The sequence below is a fragment of the Chlorocebus sabaeus genome, chromosome 10 (genome assembly GCF_047675955.1).
Source record: "Chlorocebus sabaeus isolate Y175 chromosome 10, mChlSab1.0.hap1, whole genome shotgun sequence".
Lineage (NCBI taxonomy): Eukaryota > Metazoa > Chordata > Mammalia > Primates > Cercopithecidae > Chlorocebus > Chlorocebus sabaeus.
Genome location: NC_132913.1, coordinates 21,161,317 through 21,176,931, shown reverse-complemented (window position 1 = coordinate 21,176,931; position 15,615 = coordinate 21,161,317). Strand labels below are relative to the sequence as shown.

General features: G+C 38.0%; 1 protein-coding gene across 16 annotated transcripts in view; it reads right to left on the bottom strand.

Moving 5' to 3' along the window:
* The window catches only part of R3HDM1 (R3H domain containing 1), a 195,412-nt gene that overhangs the window by 129,567 nt on the left and 50,230 nt on the right, over nucleotides 1-15,615 (bottom strand). The gene's annotated exons all lie outside the window — the stretch shown is intronic.

Here is a 15,615-nt window from a genome sequence, read left to right as displayed (position 1 = left end):
TGGAGTCTTGTAAGACTATATGAAACAAATTACTTTTAGGGAAAAAGTTATATGGAGAGGTAAGGTGTTACATGAATGTGCTGCATTCTGAGTGGAGAAATGGGGAAGACACTGGGCCTCTCATACACTGTGATCCACTTTAGAAAACAATTTGTGCTATCAAATGAATTTTAAATCCCACATATCCTATGGCTCCACATTTCCACTCATGGTGTAGATGCACCCTAAGGAAACACCTTATACAAAGGGACATGTACAAAAATATTCACTGCATTGTTTTATTTAAAAGCAAAGAATGGGAAAGACCAAATGTATTAATAGGAAAATTGGTTTTTTCTTTTTAAAGTAAAATCAACTGTGGCATATTCACGTTGTATGATACCATGAAACGATTAAAATGAAATGAACTAAAACTATAGGTACAAACATAAGTTCAAAGAATGTCAGAATGTTTAGTCAAAAAGCAGAATGAACTCTGTGTAACTCTATGAACTCAATGTAACGAATATAAAAATTTAAAAACCACACAAGCATGAACGGGAAGGGTATATACCTATTTCAGGTTAGTAACTACCTCTGGAGAGGGAAATGAAAGGGATTGGTTAAGACAGAGAAGCGACTTCAAATCACATCTGTATTATTTTATTTTATTTATTTTATTTATTTTTTGAGACAGAGTCTCGCTCTGTCGTCCAGGTTCAGATTAGAGGTCAGTGGCGCGATCTCAGCTCACTGCAAGCTCCACCTCCCGGGTTCACGCCATTCTCCTGCCTCAGCCTCCGGAGTAGCTGGGACTACAGGTGCCCACCACCACGCCCAGCTAATTTTTTGTATTTTTAGTAGAGATGGGGTTTCACCGTGTTAGCCAGGATGGTCTCGATCTCCTGACCTCGTGATCCGCCCGCCTCAGCCTCCCAAAGTGCTGGGTTTACAGGCGTGAGCCACCGCGCCCGGCCTATTTTATTTTTAAAAAAGACCTCCAGCCAATATAACAAAGGTTAGCAATTATTAAGTCTGAGTGGTAAGTAGTGAGTGTTATAATGCTCCTTTTTTGCTTATGACATTTTTCATTTAAAATGTCCTAAAAATAAATGAGAATAACATTTAAAAATGTGGATATATTTGAAATTAAGATTAGAAACTTAGTATTAGGCTGGGCGCAGTGGCTCATGCCTGTAATCCCAGCACTTTGGGAAGCTGAGGCAGGTGGATCACTTGAGGTCAGGAGTTCGAGACCAGCCTGGCCAACATGGTGAAACCCCGTCTCTACCAAAATACAAAAATTAGCCTGGCGTGGTGGTGCGCACCTGCAATCCCAGTTACTCGGGAGGCTAAGGTAGGAGAATCCCTGGAACCCGGGAGGCAGAGGTTGCAGTGAGCTGAGATTGCACTGCTGTACTCCAGCCTGGGCGACAGAACGAGACTCCCTCTCAAAAAGAAAAAGAGAAAAGAAGAAACTTAGTACTGATCCCAGGAGGAACAGGAAGCTTGAGTAATAGAGGAACACATTTTAAGAGAAGCCAGGGAGAATGATTTTAGCTACAATATAGATTAACCCTGTTCTAGCAAACAAAATGTTGAAAGTTTGGATGGACAGTGACTAGAGTTTACACAAAGAATTAAAAGGTGAACGCTGAAAAGGAGAAAAGATATTCCATTCATTCAATCTCCAGACTGGATACTATGTACAGAGAGCACTGTTCTAGGTAATAGGTATACATGAGTGAACTAAGCAGATGGGATCCTAGAACCTAAAATGCTTACATTCTAGTGCAGAGACAAAATATACAAGGTAATTACTGATAGCAGTATGTGCTGTGAAACCGGTAATATTAACAGCAAACCCTTAAAAAGTTACTTATTATTTACTAAGCACTATTCCCAATGCTTTAAGTATATTAATTCATTTAATCCCCATAAAAGCAGTATTATATAGTTTGTAGATGAGGAAACTGAGGCAGAGGAAGATTAAGCAGTAGCAAGACTAGTAAGGGGTAGAGTTAAGATCTGAACTCAGGTAGTGTTGGTTCCAGAGCCTTTGGTATCAGCCACTACTTGTACTTCACGTGGAAATGAGTAGATTAATACAACAGAAAGTAACTAACTGGGGGAAGCCAATTCAATACAGGAGTGGTCAGGGAAAAGGTAAGGGCCGTGAGAGTTGGTAGAGTTATGAGAGGACACACTGAAGGTGCAGGTAGTGCTTGCTACCACTAACTATAGGAAATACAACTGGGAGGAAAATGGATTTGATGGCAGAAAGATGACTTTGGTTTTGCATAGTTAATTTTAAGGTGTCTTCAGGACATTTAGGTGGAGAAATCTAACAGAAAATTGGATATATAGACTTGGAGCTCAGGAAAGAAGTCAGTTAATGTAATTTTTTGGTGGAGAATCACTATATAGATTGAAGTTTTGAGTTATCAGTGTCAATGAAGTTGCCCACAAGCCTTCATTGAAAAGAGTGGGTGTGGGATAGAATCCCTAGGGAACACTGACCCCTGAAGAACTGAGGAAAGTGGAAGATCACAAAGAGTATACATGATTTGGTAACAAAGTTAGCACGAGATGCGAAATTAGAGGAAGGTTGTCACAATGAAAAAGTGTGTAGGCCACAGAAGCCAGTAAGGAAAGACAGGGAGAGGCTAGAGGTTTAGGAGGAAAGAAAGGTGGTAAGAAGGAAAATCTGAAGAAGTGGGATGAAATGAGAAAATGCTATCAGAAGCACAAACTGGTGAATAAGCCTGAAGTGTATTCATTATCCTCAGAAACTGAAGGGAATGTGGCAGGAAAAGGAGGGAATTCATACCTAATAAATTTCTTCTATTTTACCCAGAACCTATTCGCCAGAAGTGAGGGAGCCGGGATGGCTGCACAGCTTGTGGAGAATGGTGAGTGAGTCACTAAGGGGTGGATCATTAAGGCCAACACCAACATTCAGGACTGTTTTGGCACAGTCCTTCCAAGAAGTCTGTAGACTAACAAGACTGGGGGTTTCTCTAATTCTTTGACTGAGGGGATTGTAATGAGCGAGAGTGACGCAAATGAGAAAGCTCAGATGCTACTTGTCTATGGAATAGGCTAAATGTTTTTTTCACAGTCATTTCCAGATCTGACTTTTTATCACTGTATGGTATAGTAGATTAAGAAATGTAATTAAAAATGCCAAATCAAAACATAAAAACTTGGAAATTAGGAATGCTAGAGTACTAAAAGAACTATACATATACCTTAATGTAGCAGCGATCCTAGTTTAAGTCAAAGCAAAAGCTAAAGGAAGTGTTTTCACAGGAGAACCAAAGCAGGGGAGATGTGGGAGACAAGCAGCTCCTGTGCCCACCACAGAAGCGGGGGAATGGCTTGCCCAGCTTCTCTGAGGATGGCATGGTGCTGGTACATAGAAAATTCTAGAGAAGGTCAGACGCAGTGGCTCATGCCTGTAATCCCAGGACTTTTGGAGGCTGAGGCAGGTGGTCAGAAGAGTGAGACGAGCCTGGCCAACATGGCAAAACCTCATCTCTACTAAAAATACAAAAATTAGCTGGGTGTGGTGGTGCGTGCCTGTAATCCCACTTACGTGGGAGGCTGATGCATGAGAATCGCTTGAACCCGGGAGGTGCAGACGGCAGTGAGCTGAGACTGTGCCACTGCACTCCAGCCTGGGTGACAGAGCGAGACTCCGTCTCAAAAAAAAAAAAAAAAAAAAAAAAGAAATTCTAGAGAATATGATATCCTGAAGACTAAAGATGTTGGGTACACTGAGAGATACAACTTTTGGCAAGGACATGAGCTAATTCACGGCAAGCACTAGCAAAATGGTAGTGGGCAGTGGGTTAGAGAAAGACAAAACTGGAAGATCATGAAAGCACTATTCTTGAACTCATGAGGAGATCCTGGATAATCCTGGGGATAACCTGGTAAGATTCTAAAGGGGTTGAGATATTGGCAGATGTAGGTAAGAGACAATGCAGGAAAGTCAGGGCCATTAATGTAACTCTAAACCTGAAGTTAATGATCTCCTAATATAGCCCTAGTGAGGGTAAAATGTATTTTGCCTTAATTCTGAACCTACCATAGTCCAGGGTTATATTGAGAGCTCCCTATGTATGTGCTAAATGCAGGATTGAAATAAATAACTCATGGTGTAATATGATCCGATTGGAACGAGGTAAAATCTCTTTTAAAGACTACACAGAGGGCCGGGAGTGGTGGCTCGCGCCTGTAATCCCAGCACTTTGGGAGGCTGAGGTGGGTGGATCACTTGAGGTCAGGAGTTCGAGACCAGGCTGGCCAACATGGTGAAACCCCATCTCTACTAAAAATACAAAAATTAGCCAGGCATGGTAGCAGGCACCTGTAATCCCAGCTACTTGGAAGGCTGAAGCAGGAGAATTGCTTGAATCCAGGAGGTAGAGGTTGCAGTGAGCCGAGATGGCGCCACTGCACACCAGTCAGGGCGACAGAGTGAGACTCCATCTCAAAAAGAAAAAAAAAAAAAAGACTACACAGAGGTAGAGTACGGTGGCACATGCCTGTAGTCCCGGCTACCACAAGAAAGGATCCCTTGGGCTCAGGAGTTTGAGGGTGCAGTAAACTACAATAGTGCCACTGCATTCCAGTCTGGATGACAGAGCAAGACCCTGCCTCTTAAAAAATAAAAAATAATACTACTAATTAAAAAAAAACTACATGGAGGAAAGAAAACCCCAAACTCGTATTAACATCTAGTCATGTTCTGAGAAATAAACAGCAAAGAACATTCAAAAGGTTTGGATTCCTGGAAACTGAGCCATAGATAATAAGGACGTGAGAGGACAGCTTAACAGGCAGTAAGAGAAAATACAGATTTTTTTTTGTTTGTTTCCATCCTGAATTGGTTACAATTTATTTTTTAAAAAATAATTCATTCTTTTATTTATTTATTTTTTTTGAGACGGAGTCATGCACTGTCGCCCAGGCTGGAGTGCAGTAGTGCAATCTCGGCTCACTGCAAGCTCTGCCTCCTGGGTTCACGCCATTCTCCTGCTCAGCCTCCCAAGTATCTGGGACTACAGGCACGAGCCACCACGCATGGCTAATTTTTTGTACTTTTAGTAGAAACAGGGTTTCACCGTGTTAGCCAGGATGGTCTCTATCTCCTGACCTTGTGATCCGCCCACCTCGACCTCCCAAAGTGCTGGGATTACAGGCGTGAGCCACCGCGCCCAGCTGATTCATTCTTTTAAAAGTGATCTGCTTAGAGATGCTTTTAAGGTACAAAATCAGGCCGGGCGCGGTGGCTCAAGCCTGTAATCCCAGCACTTTGGGAGGCCGAGACGGGCGGATCACGAGCTCAGGAGATCGAGACCATCCTGGCTAACCCGGTGAAACCCCGTCTCTACTAAAAATACAAAACACTAGCCGGGCGAGGTGGCGGGCGCCTGTAGTCCCAGCTACTCCGGAGGCTGAGGCAGGAGAATGGCGGGAACCCGGGGGGCGGAGCTTGCAGTGAGCTGAGATCCGGCCACTGCACTCCAGCCTGGGCTACAGAGCAAGACTCCGTCTCAAAAAAAAAAAAAAAAAGGTACAAAATCAGCTAAAGGGAACTGGTCAGAAGGAGAAAGATTACTTATTCAGTCTTGACCTCAGAGTTATCTCATATATAATTACCATAAAAGTAAATTACTTCTCATATAGGGTATACCAAAGACATTATCAATAATTGGAAAATAAGACATTGTGTAATAGAAAATTTGGCTGACCTTTGTCCCTGGGTAGGCAGCTTCTAAATTTTTGGGATTTCTGGACTGATGGAAATGTCTTTGTCATTCATGGTGGGTCCTGATAGTGTACGCTAATGCGGTTACTCATGGTGGATACTTTATGTTAAGATGGTGATTCCGGATGGGGATTGGCTGGGAAGACTAAACATGTTAATTAGAAAGTTGGGACTTTGAGGAATGTGATAATCAGTCTGACTTCCAAGGAAGGTAGTGAGGCTAGATATTGAATTCAATTGCATGGCCAATGATTCAATTAATCATGCCAATGTAATGGGATCCCAGTAAAAACTCTCAACACTGAAGCTTGGGTGAGCCTCCCTGATTGTCTGCAAATTGCTCTGCAAATTAACAAATGCCAATGTGCAGGAAAGACAATACATCTTGACCTCACCGGGAGAGAACAAAAGCTTTGCATTTGGGACTTGCCCAGACCTTACCCTGAGTGTCTCTCCTTTTGGCTAGTTCTGATTTGTATTCTTTTGGCACAATAAAGCTCTAATGGTGAGTCTAATTGTGAGTTATTCTAGTCAATTAAACCCGAGGAAACCTCCAAATTTGTAGCCAGCTGATCAGAAGTAAGGGTGGTCTGGTGGCTGAAGTGAGGGCAGTCTTGTGTAGGACTTATCTGGCCTAACTGCACACTAGTGTTAAAAGTCATTGTGGGTGCATAATCTAGTTTCATTAGGTTATATTCTTTCATGTATTTTGTGCTACATTCACAGCATGATAATGTTGGTAGTTCATAAGTAAAGGTGAACATCATTATGAGCATAATCTTGATTTCTAAAATTTAGCCATTCAGAATGCCATCAATGAGTAGGCATTTGCTTTACAGACTTTGGCAAGTGTTGGACTGTTTATAAGAAACCCTCAGTCTTATGGTATTTTAGCTAGACTCTGATGCGGTGTTTCCTCCATGCTTTCAAAATTTGATTTTACTTGATATATTTTTCTCTACACTACTAATATATAACTAAATGAACATATCTCTGTACTTTTTACCCATGACCAACATTTCATTTTTATCATAGGGTCACAAGGAAAATCCTTTACAGGTCTTAAAGGTACAAAGCTCTATCATCAAAGCAAAATTCATGCTGGGCTCCTGGCACATTAATCCACCTAATGGTTCTTTGATGGCTTAAAATGTGAAACTTCACATTCTCTAGCATTTGAATCAGTAGATCTAACATGACCTATTTCCTTCCTACACCAAAAAATCTGTTTCCTTTATGGGATTTTAATTTAGGTTACAATTGGTAGACATTCGGTTTCATAACTACTAATGTGCCACCCTTTATTTCTTGAATTGCCAACTACATTTTTTTCTAACAAAGGATCACAGCCCTCTCTCAAGAAAGCACCTAAGGATTATGTTAGAAGGAAAAGGCTCGAAAATGTTTGATTTCTTCTTTCAGTCAAAGAGCATTTTATGGCCAGTAAAAATAGCTTAAAAACAGCTTGAGGTAGAACAGGTGCTGTCTTTCAGTTGCCATCGTCTACCTTCATACTCTATAAAAGGATGTAAACAACAAAGTGAAAACAATTTTACAGCTTGAAGGTGCTGCTGCTGGGCATGGGTGAACACTGCTAAAAAGCTCACAATTTCTCATAGCTCACACTATATACTATACGTATAAAGCTAGCAGATACAATTTCTCTTTAAAGTACCTGTCCAATTTAATTGGCTCAGCTTCCTATGGCTTTGCACAAAATGCAAAAATTCAATGGGTTTAATGCACTTCAGACTTGATTTTTTTTGTGGCTTTATTTCCCAGCTATGTCTACCAGATCAAATTGTTTTAGTAGTTATTCCTATTTAACACATGGGTTTCTTTACAATTGTCTCACTGGAGCTCAAGGGGGCATACAGTTTTCTATTTTTGTTGTCATTCATTTTCTACCTGTTAAGGAAAGCTGTGGTTTAGCCAGCACTCTGAAAGTACTGGAATTAAAAAATGTTCTATTATCTCTCTTGGTGACCCCAAGCTGAAGTCTGACATCTGATGTGCCTAGTAATCAATCAGTCACTGTATATTTTCAAACTACTTCAAAAAAACTGTATGTGATCTCTGTTGATGTGTCTGCTATTGCAGAGGTAGCTACATAACTTTCTAAGCATTTGAAAATAAATGAAAAGAGAGGAAATTTAAAATTAACAAAGCATGTTGAACAATGATTTATAAACACTATAAAGCAGTGACTCTTAATTATTTTCGGGCCATGAAAGGATTCCTCTTGAAAAATCTTATTAAACCCAAGGATCCTCTCCTCAGAAATGCAGCAGTCACATGTGCTTACTCACACGTGTATGTTCACAGTTTACACATGCTTTTAGGGGTTGCTTGGTTCTCCAGAAACCTATACATGAATCTTAGTAATAACCCCCTTTATCTATGTATATAATAATAAAATGATATGCATATTTATAAGATGACAGATTTTTATCATATATATTAGATAATGTAACAGATTTGCATCATATATATTATATAATGTGACAGAGTTATATTATCCAAGTCACTTTATAACATACATATATAAAATATAAAACAAGGGTTAAGTAGGATTCATATATAGGCTTCTGGAGAACTAAGACCATGGAAACATATATTTATTATATAAACTTGCTCTGTTCAAGTGAGAAGGTGGGGATGAGTAGAGCAGTGTTAACTGGGCTTCAGGCTTTCTTATGTTTCCTGAAGTACTTTGTGGTACTCTGGGGCTTACAGGAACTCAGTTTGGAAAAAATAAATTACACTAACTGTATTAAAGGTCTCAGTTATTAATCAGAAGGAGGGTTGGTCAGCTGTGAAAGTTATGGGAAGATTTAGAGATGATGATTTTGTTGGTTCTGTTTCATTCCCACCTTTTGTCCCCTACAACCAGAGGGGGATCACAGAGCAGAAATGAAAACTATACAAAGCAGTAGAGACATCAAAAGAATGCAGAAACAAGCAATGCTACATAATTTCAGAGGAGGAAGAGCTGTATGTGAAAATGACATTTAACTCAGCTCTGAGAAGATTTTCATCTTATACATCTTTCTTTGCTTCTTGAATACTTTATATATATATATATAACTTGTTACTTGTAAATCTAACTTTCTTTCCTGATAGCTCTATGCTAGTTACGACAAAGCCATACTGCTATTAACACACACTATGCTTTCATCAAATGGTATTTTAATCTGCTTTACAAAATGAAATGAAAACAATATAATGGCAGCTGCTAGGTTCGTGATTATGTAAACAGGTAAATGCTAAATGAGTGTCTGTTCTTCTGACTATTTTAAATACTCATATACAAAATACAAAATCTTGAGGAAAACATTTAAAAAATACTCTCTGTTCTATTTTTGCAACTTTCTATAAATCTATAATTATTTCAAAACAAGAGGTTAAAAACAAAATAAAAAATACTAGCATATATCTGCTATTAACACATTTGAAAAATACAGATGGTATAAAAAAGTCAATACAAGTTTTAAATACAAGCTTACCCATAATCTGAAATATAATTATGAAGTGGGATATTATCTTATGTATCCTTAAAAGGAAAAATTTTTAAATTGCTTTGTATAAACCTTAAAAATTAATGGAAAAATCCTTTAAGAGAAAAATAATTCCCTTTAATAATGGCCTAATATGTATATCTTTAGAAGATAGAAAATTTTTAAATGATTTAAATCTACTTATAAGACCTCAAGTATAAGTTTCTCAAAATTAAAAAACTGAGCAAACAGTAAATCATGTTTATTTAAAATATAGTATTTAATTTCTTTATCTAATGGTTTATTAACCAAAAAATTTAAGTGCAGATCTAGGCTGCAATAAAAACTGAAAACCTGTATGAGAATGAAAATTTGCAGAGTGAATGTGTGTGACTGAAGCTTAGACAGAAAAGAGAAAGATCTGGGAGTAGGGTGGGAAAGGGAGCAGAGTGCCAAGAGAGGGAAGGACGGAGGCAGAGAGACTGAAAGAGGTGAAGCCAGGGAGACACACAGAGAGACAGAAAGGTAGGGAGAAAGAGAGGCACGGAGTAGCAAAAGGATGAGAGGGAGAAGAAAGAAGGGCACACAGAGAAACAGACAAAGGAAGAGGGAATGATGGACAGAGACCAACAGATAGGGACAGGAAGAGACCAAGACACAGTGGGAAAGCAAGATACAGAGAATGGGAGATACTGAAACAGACAGGGAGCGAGAGAGAGTCAGAGGGGCAGAAAAGGAAAGGCTGAAAGAAAGAGAAAGAAAAGAGAAAGGGAGGGAGAACGATAAAAGAGAGAGAGAGAGATTAAGATAGATTTAGTCAGAAAGGGAGAGACACCCTGAAACACCAGGTAGATGAACAGAAAGGGAGACAGATTGAGACAAAGTGGGAAAGACAAATGTAGAGGGAGAGGGGGAGAAAAATGGGTGGGGATAGGGAGAACAGAAGATGGAGGGAGAGACAAGATAAATCAAGAGGGAGAGACAAATATTTAGAAAGTCAAACAGAAAAAGAGAGGGAGGGCAGGATAGAAGCACACCGACAAACAGAAACCTAAAGGAAAAAGAAGAAATGAAAATGAGGAAAAGTGTGAAAAAGAAAAGCAGAATGTGACAAAGGATGGATAAAAGCAGTTGTAAGTAAGAACTGAGAGTATGTGCTGCTTATTTTAATTTTTTTCATTTATAGTTCTCAATATAAAACTTAAAATCTGAGGCTTAAAAATAATGAAATTCTCTTGGCATTAGGGTGAAGCAATGCATCTGATAAAAGACCCTAATTTTAATAATAGCTATTAATATTTTGATGACCCTAATTACTTACACAGTTGGGAATCAGAAATAGACAAAAGAAAGAGCAATGGCATTCAGCGTTGATAAAAGGCCATTTAGTGATTTTCTTCCTATTTCCTCTAAAAAAGAGATGAATTATTTAGTAAGAATAAAATAATTGTTTCATAAACGGAGGGGGAAGGAATTCATATCATAACAATTCCAAATGCTGTGAAAATTTCAGCTAATTCCAGATAAAAAGCAAGCAAAACTCTCAAAAACCTTCTAAACAATTCAATTATACGAAAATGGACATGTGCTATTCAGTATCACCTACATGATGAGATTTCAGTTTTGAGGAATCAAAATATCGAGGTAAATGTCAAAGTTTTCAGACTGTATAATTAGGAATCAGATACTCCTCAAAAATTACATAGTTTGATTAGCATTTGCTCTCTTTTGCAATGTGATATCTGATTATGCTAATCATAGCAATGACAGATCTAGGTTTTGCTGTTACAAGCACTTTAAAAATTATTCCACCTCTTCCCCCAAAAGGGTAGCAAACCATTACCATGAGTTTTGAAAGTTAAGATTCTTAGCTTCTTAATTTCCAAAAGTCTCATTCATATTGTATTTGTTCCACAATAAAATTTTTAAAATTGAACAAGTCATATAGCATGTCTATTTTAAGATGAACTTCAAAGAGAAGTCATTTTTCCAACTGACAATTTGCTGTGCTATACACAAACACCGATTAGCACACAGGTAAACCATTCTATCAGTAAGTTACAAGAAGTACGGGGAGAAGAAACTAGTGCTACAGCTGAGAAGTAAATGACGCTACTTTTCACTCCATCAACCTAAACAAATATATCTGCAAAAATAAACAAAAACAATTTTAAAAGGCTCTCACTTTCAACATGGTGGAATTTTATCACACATCCTCTAACAAAAATTATGGTACTAAGTGAACATGAATACTTCTTCATGTATCAGATTATCTTCTATACAAATTTAGCAAATGAATTAAGAGTCACATACCTTCATTGTATTGGTATTTGCTTCATCATACAGAGTTAAGAAGATGTTCTTTCCATAGTACCTGTAAACTGCTGCTCTGCATTGCTCCTCTACAGAGCTCACTGCACACATCCAGCTGATTAGTCAGGCATTGGGAGTGCCTGCTAGAGCAGTCTAAAGCACTTGCTGAGGACTCAGACAATAGAAAGTCAACAGCTGTATGTTGTGATGTCAGTAACACTCTAGCCAGTCACCACCCAGAATATCTGAAATGCATCAGAAGCTATATTGAGCTCTTCATTAGCAATTCAGAAGCAATGATGCAAAAGCCCATGAAACTGTGAATATGCAAAGACTGTCAGGATTTTTGAGATTTCTCGCTATTAAAATATTGTTGCACAATGATGCCTGATCCCAGGTTGAAGAAAAAAAGTTGAGACAACCATATTTTTCTATAATTCCTTAAAGAACAAGCCATAAATAATTTAGGTATGGTTAATATGTCATTTTTAAATTACTCTCTTTGACACTTCTAATATCACTAACAAAAAGCCTTAAAAAAGGCAATTTGTCTATAATAACCAACTTCCTGTGACAGTTTTGCATCTTCCAACTGACTTTACCTGTCACAAAGAAAGAAAATGAATTAACAGCACAATTCCTTATTTCTTAATCTGTTTTTGCTAAAATTAAAATAAGCTTGCTTATTTCTGGCAAGAGCATTACTTCTTCATACCAACAGATGGAGATAGCAGTAGAGCTGCAATCTGAGGACAATTCTGCCTCGTGTCAGATGCTTGTTGGCTATATTAGCTCAAGTGGCGGACTTAAAGAAAAGGAATCAACCAAAATTGAATTTAAAAAACCAGGTTTAATAATTATAAGGCAAACAAATAAGATAAAGAAAACAGAATACTAATTGTATCTATTGGGCAACACACTGAACCAGATGAGTATGTTTTCTGGATTCTAGCTATTGTTTTCACTGATAGCTGGTACAGCATGTGCCTCTGTTTCCCATTTTGTTAAACAAAGATCATACTTTCCAAAAGCATATAGGGATGTTGTAAGGATCCATCAGACAATGCTCATATATTACCTGCACTATGTGAAGAAAGATCTATACACCACTAACCAGAAATCTCACTTTTCCATGTCACTAAAATGTTAAGTCATGTAGAGTTTATATAACCTTACAGATTAATAAACCAGCAGTGCTCTTTATACCAATTTGACAAACACTGAAAGATATCAGCTTTATAGTATAATGTGAAAAAATATTAACACCTTTTCAAAAATACTCAGCCCTAGAAGTAGACTGTTGAAAATACATGAAAACCCACAAAATCTTCCCAAATCTTCAAACAACAAAGGTGATGAGGCAGCTAACAACACTGAGACTTATCTGAGAGGCTTCCCACTGATTTACGTAAAATGCACCCTGCACTTTCTGGTAAAAATCAAGTGCCAGCCTAGGTACCCAAAAAACAAATATCCAAGCCCCTAACCTTTCCATGACGAGTTACCACTTTTGCCAAAGGGTATAAATAATTTTTTTCTCAGATAAAATCTTTGTTACTTATGAGAAACATATTTCAAGGCAGCTTTTCTTAAAAACTGTAATAGAAACTCTTGTTATGAAACAGATGGACAAGCTAAAATGCAGAATAATGAAACAACCCACTTACATTGTAGCAAAAACAAATGAATATTTTCTACTACATTTCAAAAGATTCTCTCTTTCCAAGCTTTGGAAATTGTTAGGCAGGCCTTATAAACTCAAGTAATTGTGAATTAGTAAAAAGTCATAATTAAAAATATCTTAAAATACAGTTTTATTGCTGTCAAGTAGAGGTTTTCCTCTAATTATGAAGGGAAGCAACTTAGCTGTTAATAGTGAGATTTTAGTGACAAAAAACCGTTAATTTAGGAATAATCTACAACTTGTTAATAAGACAGAATCTTATCTTTAATATTCTTTTTGGATGCTACACCAGTAATTGTATGAGTTGGCTTTGTCTCTACCCTATATACCCGTATATACACGGTTGGTATATTAAATGATTACATTTTATAAATGTTAAATTTCTTGGGTGTGATAAAAATACATTAGCCAGAGGAACAGACACACAGAGAGAGAGAAAGCAAATGTGCCAAAATGTTAAGAAGTGGTGAAGACAGAAGGCTATATCTGTGTGTCTATTTTGTAACTTTAAACTTTTCTGTGAAACCCTTTCCAGTAGGCCTTTCATTTTCTTTTTGAAGTAAAGATCTATATTTACTGCAGCATTTTTTATTAAGAATTTAAAACATTTTAAAAACTGGTTAGGAATTTTTTTTTTTACAATGCTATGGGGGCAGAAGGAGACCATTATATAGCAATAAACCTCTATTAGCAAATATACAACATTCTCCTATTAACTATATACAGTACTGTAATTTGAAGTAAAAATACTTCACTTTGAAATATAAAAATAGAATGCAGAGGATGTTATCCTCCTAAAGGAGGGTTCTTTTCCACTACTCCATACCACGCAGTGTGGGTTTCTGGCCCTCCCAGCTTCCCGCGTTCCCTGCACCCTGTACTGAGTAAGTTGATCTCCCCAAGTGGTATTCTGTAGCAGAGTCACTGCCAACAGCCCAGGGACACAAAAAGACCAAGGCATTTCAACTCTGGAAGCTTCCTCATTCCCTTAAGATTCTGCTTTTACAGAACATAAAATTGTAATAACCTAAAAGGAGGTAAGAAATTCACTTCCTATGATTTTTAATTTTCATTAAAATTAAAACCATTAACTAATTTGTATTTATTTATTTATTTGAGACAGTCTTGCTCTGTTGCCCAGGCTGGAGTGCAATGGCACAATATTGGCTCACTGCAACCTCTGCCTCCCAGGTTCAAGCAATTCGCCTGGCTCAGCCTCCCTAGTAGCTGGGATTACAGGTGTGCGCCACCACACCTGGCTAATTTTTTGTATTTTTAGTAGAAACAGGGTTTCACCATGTTAGCCAGGCTGGTCTCGAATTCGTGATCTCAGGTGATCTGCCCACCTGGGCCTCCCAAACTGCTGGGATTACAGGTGTGAGCCACCCCGCCTAGCAAGATGGAAGGATTCTTAAAAGGAGGGAATAAATCAAGAGGTATGGGATATACAGTTACAAAGCACTCATCCATTATCTCATTTAGTCCTTAAAATTCTGAGGAAAAAATCAATTCACCAAGATAATTTGATGTCAAGGCTTAGAGTCAACATAATTCTTAAGAATCTAAGTTGAGGATAATGATGCAAAGTAATTAAGAATATAAACTGAGAGATTTTACAATAATTTAGATGTAAGGTACCATGAGTTAAGGTCAGAGTGTTAACTGGGAAAGAACAATGAAGACAGTGGAGAGACACTTCAAAGCAAAACTTAGAAGGCTAATAAAAATTCAAAAACTTGAAAACCTGGATAAATTAAAGAATGTTGATGCCACTAGAAATAGGAAATTTGGCATGGTCAACTGGAATAGGGGCAAAAATACTAACTTCTACTTTTGTTCACCACTCACCAAAAGCAAATAAACAAACATTAAGCAGATAAACAACCCTAAATCATCCTCTTCAACTTAACATGTCATAGAGAGGAGATACTACTACTAAGTGGTGAGGAAAGATTGTGGTATTAACTCAGATAGTCAGGTGAAGTCAACCAACAGTCCACAACCAATGGTGCAATGAGGTATCCAAAGTTCCAGCGTCAAAGACTATACAGATAATTATAGAAGTAAGGCACCAAGACCGTTGAGGGTAAAGTGAAATGTTCCACAGGTGGGAAATGGAATTATGAGTATAAGGAAGGACTCATGAGAGTTCCCCTACTGTGGATCTACAGGCAAACAGGACAGACAATGCTCTCAAGGATCTTATACCCCACTTTCTACATACAGTATCTCTGGGCTCCACCCTCACTAATACTGTAATATAGGTAACCACTATTAGTTCCTGCTTAGATTTACCCAAGAGACTTCTTACTGGTCTCCAGCCATTAAAATGGTTCTGCTGCCCTCTAATTTATTCTTTATAC